We start from the raw sequence: 7,750 nt of genomic DNA on the forward strand, positions 1-7,750 counted from the left end.
TGACACAGCCCGTGGGAGGGGACGGACACCAGCAGAGTGACCATGCCCGGGAGAAGCAGGTCCCTTCAGAGAGGTGGTGGCCGGAGCTGAGCTCACTTTGCCTTCTCCTCCACCCAGCGCCATGGATTCCAGCAGATGGGATCCCTGGGAAAAGGTGTCTTAACTGCAGGATTAGTCACAACAGAAATTGCTGCACTAAGCACCGGGTATCACTTGGCTCTGCAGATCTTCAATGTGATGGTGGAGGTGCAGGGGGGAGGCTGTGAGCGGGGACAGGCCAGCAGGCCATTTGCCCCGGGCAACGGGTGCAGGGAACAAGCCCTGCTCCCCTTTCCAGACGGTACAATGAAATACAGTCATGTATGGAGCACTTCCCCTCTATGGGGAAAAGGCAGAGGACGTCTGGAAAAGGGATGGTGACACTACAAGCTTAGTCCTGAAGAGCTGAGCAGAGGAGACAACGTGCTCGTGGTACAGGATCCTCCGGAGGTGCGGAGGAGAGAGAGAAAAGGCTGGTTGAGGTGCTGCAGGCTGCGGAGGTTCCTGTGCTGGCGGGAGGAGATAAGGAGAAGCTTTAGCAGGAAAGCAATTTCCTTGTAGCCAGGCCTTCTACAGGCAGAGGAGGAAGCTGGGTTGGAGAGCAGGCTGCACGGGCTCGAGGTGCCCACCCTGTGGGTCCCAGGGTCCCTGAGGCACCAAGCTCTTTTTCCTAAGGAAATGGCTTTACATGTAGAAATGCTGCTGTCTTTGAGGGGGTCCCCTGTTCTTTAGGTATGGCACATAGGAGCCAATCCCCAGAACAGCCACAGAGGTGATGCTGGTGTCTGACTGGTGGGCGGTCAGGCCCACCTTGTGCTCCTGCAGGGCCAGCCCGTGTCACAGAATCACAGAATGACATGGGGTTGGAAGAGACCTCTGGAGATCATCCAGTCCAACCCCCTGCCAAAGCAGGGCCACCCAGAGCAGGTCCCACAGGAACGTGTCCAGGTGGGGTTGAATGTCTCCAGAGAAGAAGACTCCACCACCTCCCTAGGCAGCCTCTGCCAGGGCTCTGCCACCCTCACAGGAAAGAAGCTCCTCCTCATGCTTAGGTGGAACTTCTTAGATTCAGCTTCTTATATTCAAGCCTTCATGCTGTGACCAGGGACACAGCTCTTCCACTGCACAGGGGAGATGTTTTATTCTCCTGTGGTCACTTTCTCCTCTCCCTCTTCCTCCGTGTAATCTCCACTTAATTCCTCTTCTTGTATTACTTTCTCAATGCTTGTGTTTTCACAGAATCTTCATGGTTGGAAGGGACCTTTGAGATCATCAAGTCCAACCATACACACACACAAAAAAAACCCAAACCAACAATCTCGGGCACTAGAGCATGCCCTGAAGTGCCACGTCTACATGTTTCTTAAATACCTCCAGAGATGGTGACTCCACCACCTCCCTGGGCAGGCTGTTCCAGGGCCTGACCACCCTCTCAGCAAAGTCATTCTTCCCAAGATCTAATCTAAACCTCCCCTGCCCCAACTTCAGACCATTTCCTCTGCTCCTGTCATTATTCCCTTGGGAGAAGAGGCCAACCCCCACCTCTCTACACCCTCCTTTCAGGTAGTTGTAGAGGGCAATGAGGTCTCCCCTCAGCCTCCTCTTCTCCAAACTCAACATGCCCAGTTCCCTCAGCCTCTCCTCGTATGACTTGTTCTCCAGACCCCTCCCCAGCTTGGTGGCTCTCCTCTGGACACGCTCCAGCACTTAACACTTTTCTGTAAATGATTGGTTTTGCTTGGTTTTCCCAAGTTATACTTGACTTTCTTCTTCCTCTAAAACCATTTTTCCAGACATTTTGAGGTTCCTAATATTTTTCCTCCTAAATGGTTTGGGGTTTTTTTTGTCCCTTCTTTCCTTCTTCCTGTTTTCTTTAGGCAGAGGTTCTTGCAGCTCTTTCCAGCTCTGTTTTCCTCTTCCAGCCTTCCTGGGAGGGGGCTGGAGCACACATCCCACTTGCCTTCCAAATGTTGACAAGGCTGTTTTGGAGGACGGGTGACTGACAGACAAACACCAGCCCCAAATACTCCGAACGCTCTTGTTTCTAATGGCTTTATTCTTGTCAACACAGTAAGCAAAAAAACCCTCGGAAGGGGTGGGCCATATTTTTAGCCAACCTTAAACTCAGCTTCTGAAAAATAGCTTTGTGCTCAGCTGTCTGTCTCCCTCCCTGGATTCACGTTCCCCTAGGAGATATTTAGAGGACTGTTTTTTCCCTTCAACCTGGCAGGGATGTGGCATTAGGCTCTCGGAAGCATGTTTTATTCACCCACCTCGCAATGCTGTGTCAGCGGGGGGCTCGGAAGCTGCCCCCCAGCTTGGAGCCGAGCTGGAAGTAGGGGCAGGAGATGCTCCTCTGGGGCTTTGCTGCACGTTGGGTCCCATGGCGTGGACACCTGACCCAAGGGACCAAAGGGAGTGAAACGTGAACCCCGCCAGAACTAATTAATTGATAACGGGTGCCCGGGTTTCCCCACCAGTCGCAGCCGCCACCGAATTCAGATCGTGATTATTTCAGTGTATCTGGAAGCAGTTAAAGTGCAGAACAGCTAAGGATAAATAAGATAAATAAGGATGTTTCTGTGCCGGCCTCGGGATGTGCGTGACCTTCCCTTCCTCCCCTCCTATTGGTTTTAGGACAAGCCAGATTAAGGGGTGATCTCTTCCAAACAGTCCTCGGCTTGTTAAGCTTGTAAACAACGGCAAGGGTGGAAACCATTGCAAGATGGATAAAGCTTAGAGGTGCCGGCCGGGATTTCCCCGCGACGTGCCTGTGAGGAATGTGTGCTAGTTAACGGGGCTAATTAGTCGTGCGGCGCTTGTCTCCCTGCGGTTCCTCTCGCTCAGGCCCTCCCTTGCACCGCAGCCTTCGCAAACAGCAGGCTCCCCCCTGGGTGGTTGGTGGGGACGAGCTCCGAGCAGCTCTTCTGACAGGTGGCCAAAGCGATGGCGTTCCAGCTCCTGACAGCCCTCGGTGTCGACACGTCCTTGGCCGGAGCGGAGCAGGACCGGGGGCGGCAGCGCAGCGAGGGTCCCGCGCTCCTCCTCGCTCCTTTAGGCTGGAAAGGAGCCAGACTGGGAAGATCATCGAATCATAGAATTACAGCATGATTAGAGTTGGAAGGGACCTTAGACATCCTTAGAGACTGGTTGAGTTCCAACCCCCCTGCCACGGGCAGGGACACCTCCACTAGAGCAGGTTGCTCAAAATCAAGATCCATCAAGGTTGGGGGGGGGATGTGGGACTGGTTTGTTGCTGGTCTGATGGGGTTTTGTTTCCCCTCTTCACTAGGGACTCAAAAGGGAAAAGACTTTATTATTATTTTTTTTTGTGGTGGCAGCATCAAACTCATCACTCCCTCACGTATTTCCCCAAAAAGCGAGTAAGAGGTAAGGAGGGAAATACCTCCCTGGATTCGCAGCTCCAGCTTCATTTATATTAAGTCAAAGACCGACCGACGTTAGAACTTTTCTTAAGCCATTTATGAAAAGAAAAAAAAAAAATCATTTGCATGGACAAACCCTCTGATTTTCTCACTCATTCATTTTTTTAGCTTGGTCTTCCAGCAAATCTTTAGCTTCCTTGATTTTGGCCGCTACGTCTGGAGAACTGCCTTCTTTTGGATGCATCAGAAGCTTCCCTAATTTTACTCCTGTTGTCCATAGGGCTCACCTCTAGTATTAAAGCTGCTTCTCGTTTAGTCATTTTGGGTTCAAATCCACTTCCTCAATAACCACTGAAGGCAGATTTTGGTAGATTCTGAAGTGCTTGTTTTACTTGTGGCTCCATTTACTTCATGGCTATGAAGGATGCTCTCCTTCACCCCTAAGGGATGACTCGTTTACGGCAAAACAGCTCCCCAGAAATTACGAGGATGCAAATGGAGAGGGGGCACCTTATTTTTTTTTTTAATTTTTTTTTTTCATGGGTTACCCCTGAAGCTTTCAGTACAGGATGGGGAAAAAGCAAGACCACTCGCTTTGGGAAACAAATAGGGATTCCAGGAGTGAGTGTTGCTCTACCTGAACGTAGCAATGAGGGATGCCATCCAAAATGAAGAAGCGGCCGTAGAGACAGGGCCATGTTGGACACGGCATTGAGCAGGGAGTTGGCGTGTGGTGGGGCTGTTGAGTGCCCACCGTGTTGTTACTGGCTTTCAAACCCAGGGGGTGGTTTTCCTGACGTTCCCTGGTCCGGCTCCCAGTGCTGCTGGGTATTCCCATTCACGTTTTGGGGGCGCTGGAAGGGCACAGCTCAGGAGAAGGCACGGGTCACAATTACTGGTGAGGAGCTGCAAGGGCTGAGGAAGGCAGGTACTGCTGAAATGGCCCAGAAAACACAATGAGGGAAAACTCAGTAACAAATATAGAGGTGCTGCGTTTAAGTGGGAGAAACTAGAATGTCTCAGAGCTGAGATCTTCAAGATGCCACAACTGTAGCTACACTCGGGAGGAGGATGCCCAAACTGGTTATAGACGGACGGGTGGGGAGGGCTTTTCTCTCCCAACTAGGAGGCATCTTTTCTACTAGCAGGGCTTTTTCCGTTCTTTTGGCAGTTGCAGTTGGATACGGAAAATCACAGAATCACAGAATCTTCATGGTTGTTGTTACTGGCTTTCAAACCCAGGGGGTGGTTTTCCTGACGTTCCCTGCTCCGGCTCCCAGTGCTGCTGGGTATTCCCATTCACGTTTTGGGGGCGCTGGAAGGGCACAGCTCAGGAGAAGGCACGGGTCACAATTACTGGTGAGGAGCTGCAAGGGCTGAGGAAGGCAGGTACTGCTGAAATGGCCCAGAAAACACAATGAGGGAAAACTCAGTAACAAATATAGAGGTGCTGCGTTTAAGTGGGAGAAACTAGAATGTCTCAGAGCTGAGATCTTCAAGATGCCACAACTGTACCTACACTCGGGAGGAGGATGGCCAAACTGGTTATAGACGGACGGGTGGGGAGGGCTTTTCTCTCCCAACTAGGAGGCATCTTTTCTACTAGCAGGGCTTTTTCTGTTCTTTTGGCAGTTGCAGTTGGATACGGAAAATCACAGAATCACAGAATCTTCATGGTTGGAAGGGACCTTTGAGATCATCAAGTCCAACCATACACACACGAAAAAGAACCCCAACAATCTTGGGCACTAGAGCATGCCCTGAAGTGCTATGTCGACACATTTCTGAGATACCTCCAGAGATGGTGACTCCACCACCTCGTGGTGCTGTCATTATTCCCTTGGGAGAAGAGGCCAACACCCACCTCTCTACGGATGGTGAACTCCACCACCTCCCTGGGCAGGCTGTTCCAGGGCCTGACCACCCTCTCAGCAAAGTCATTCTTCCCAATATCTAATCTAAACCTCCCCTGCCCCAACTTCAGACCATTTCCTCTGCTCCTGTCATTATTCCCTTGGGAGAAGAGGCCAACCCCCACCTCTCTCCACCCTCCTTTCAGGGAGTTGTAGAGGGCAATGAGGTCTCCCCTCAGCCTTCTCTTCTCCAAACTAAACCCAAACTAAATCCAGCCCAGCTGCAGGCTTTAAGACATTGTTTTAGGACGAGACCTGTCAGGAGGAATGAGGCGTTTTGGTGGCGAGTGGCTTATGCTGTGACTGTCACATGTGCTCTGGAGAGGCGATGTTTGCCTTTGTGCCTGCTGTCCTTGCTGTATCTGGAAAAAGCAAGAGCCAGGGCAGTGTTTTCCTTTGGCCATTCAGCACTGACTGTACCAATAATAGCACAGTCACACAGTCAGAGTTGAGGGGAAGGGACTGTGTCCTCTTCACGAGGGATGAGGCCTCAAGAACGCTGGGGACAATGGTGCTACTCAAATAACGAGCAGGACATCATGGTCCTCAGCAAGTTAGGACAAGAGGAAACAGCCTCAAGTTGCACCAGGGGAGGTTTAGGATGGATATTAGGAATAATTCTTACACTGAGAGGGTTTATCAAGCCTTGGAACAGGCTGCCCAGGGACGTGGTGGAGTCACCATCCCTGGAGATATTGAAAAGCCGGGCAGATGTGGTGCTGAGGGACATGGGTCAGCGCTGGTTTTTGTCAGTGTTGGGTTGGTGGTTGGACTCGATGATCTGAAAGGTCCCTTCCAACCCAGACAATTCTATGATTCTAAGTTTCTCCATTTGCCTTTCCTCTTGGCGTAGAGCTTTGATGCCCTTGGTACCTGTGATGTGGGAATGTAAATGTGAAAGGCAGGTCAGAATCCATATGCAAAAGCCTCCTCTAGTTTAAGAGGAAAGGTCAGAACAAGTTTCTTCAACCTTCAAGAGAGTGGTGGGGTGAGGGACAGCCAGCTCTAGCCCATGGTAATAGGCAAGAGGGTCTGGTTGGAAGCCAGCTCTGCAGAATTAAGACACCATCCCTCCCCCAAATCAAGGAGAGGTTCAAGAGCAGCTTTTGGAGGCCAGGGTGAGATGCATTCAGACCCGTGGAATCAAATTGGTTCACGATGTGATGTAGTTGACAGCATTGCAGGGAGGGCCTTGGGAAGCCCCATCGCTCTTGAATCTTGCGGTGAATAAAACCCCAAACCCCACAGCTAGACACAAAAATCCACATTTTCCCGTCTCACAGGACTCCTGTCCTGTTTGCAGTGTGTGCATGAGGACAGGATGTGTTGCCCAGACCATTAAAGAAAAGGAGGTCGTACAGGAGGATGGTAGAATCATAGAATCATTCAGGTTGGAAAAGACCCTTGGGATCATCGAGTCCAACCATCAACCCCACTCTACAAAGTTCTCCCCTACACCATATCCCCCAACACCACATCTAAACGGCTCCGAAACACATCCAGGGATGGTGACTCAACCGCCTCCCTGGGCAGCCTCTTCCAGGGTCTGACCACTCTTTCTGTGAAGAATTGTTTCCTAATGGCCACTCTAAACCTACCCTGTTGCAGCTGGAAGCCATAATGGTAGGGCCAAGTTCTCTGCTAAAACGTGACCACCATCTGTGCTGCAGACATCCAGCCAAATTCTCTGCTGAAAGACTGCCGGGTTCAGGAAATACATGGAAACTGGGTGAGTGAGCATAAGTACTCTGAAGCCACATGATGGATGTTCATGTTTACCCAGTTGGAGATTTCTGCCACCATATTTCTTCAGTGGATTTTTTTTTTTCAGGGCTTTGGGTTTGTTTTTTTTTTTCCCATTTCTCTGACCACTCTCTGGTTTTCACCCCCACTTTTTGTATCTGTTCCCCATCTGTTCCCTCCCCCTCTTGTTTTCCCCGAGCGTTTTCTAAGCCTGCAGCAAATCCCAGCAGCCCTCAAGTTCTCCTTGAACTTCTGAACCCACCCTCTTCAAGTGGGTGCTAAATCAGGCAGGACAAGTCAAGCCAACTCCGGTGCAATTGCGCGCTCAGAAAATAATTGACAAAACATTCTGCATTTAGACAAAGCCCATCCAAAGGGGGAGAGAGAGCGCTTACATTCTGCATCTCGGGTCTGCAGAGCGCCTGTGTTCAAGTAGGACATTTTAATAACATCCTTCATGGACAAGTGTTTTGCTTGGAACCCTTTTTTTTTCCTCCCTCCACTCAGACAATTGTCAGTGAAGGGACTCGCAGGGAACAAAACGGAATTAAATCTATTCAGAAAATTAGAACAATCTGCATTTCTTTCTTTCTGTGCTGGGTTCATTACTAGCGGGGCTATAATCTGCTATTTTTTTTTCTTTTTTTTTTTTTTTTTTTCCTGAAGCAC

At 50.4% G+C, this 7,750-nt stretch overlaps 1 pseudogene; it reads right to left on the reverse strand.

The window, feature by feature from the left end:
• Positions 1–3,573: 3,573 nt before the first annotated feature.
• On the reverse strand, positions 3,574–3,838 carry LOC106897003 (annotated as a pseudogene).
• Between the last annotated feature and the right edge of the window lie 3,912 nt (positions 3,839–7,750).

Source organism: Calidris pugnax, unplaced genomic scaffold (assembly GCF_001431845.1).
Source record: "Calidris pugnax isolate Ruff unplaced genomic scaffold, ASM143184v1 scaffold292, whole genome shotgun sequence".
Lineage (NCBI taxonomy): Eukaryota > Metazoa > Chordata > Aves > Charadriiformes > Scolopacidae > Calidris > Calidris pugnax.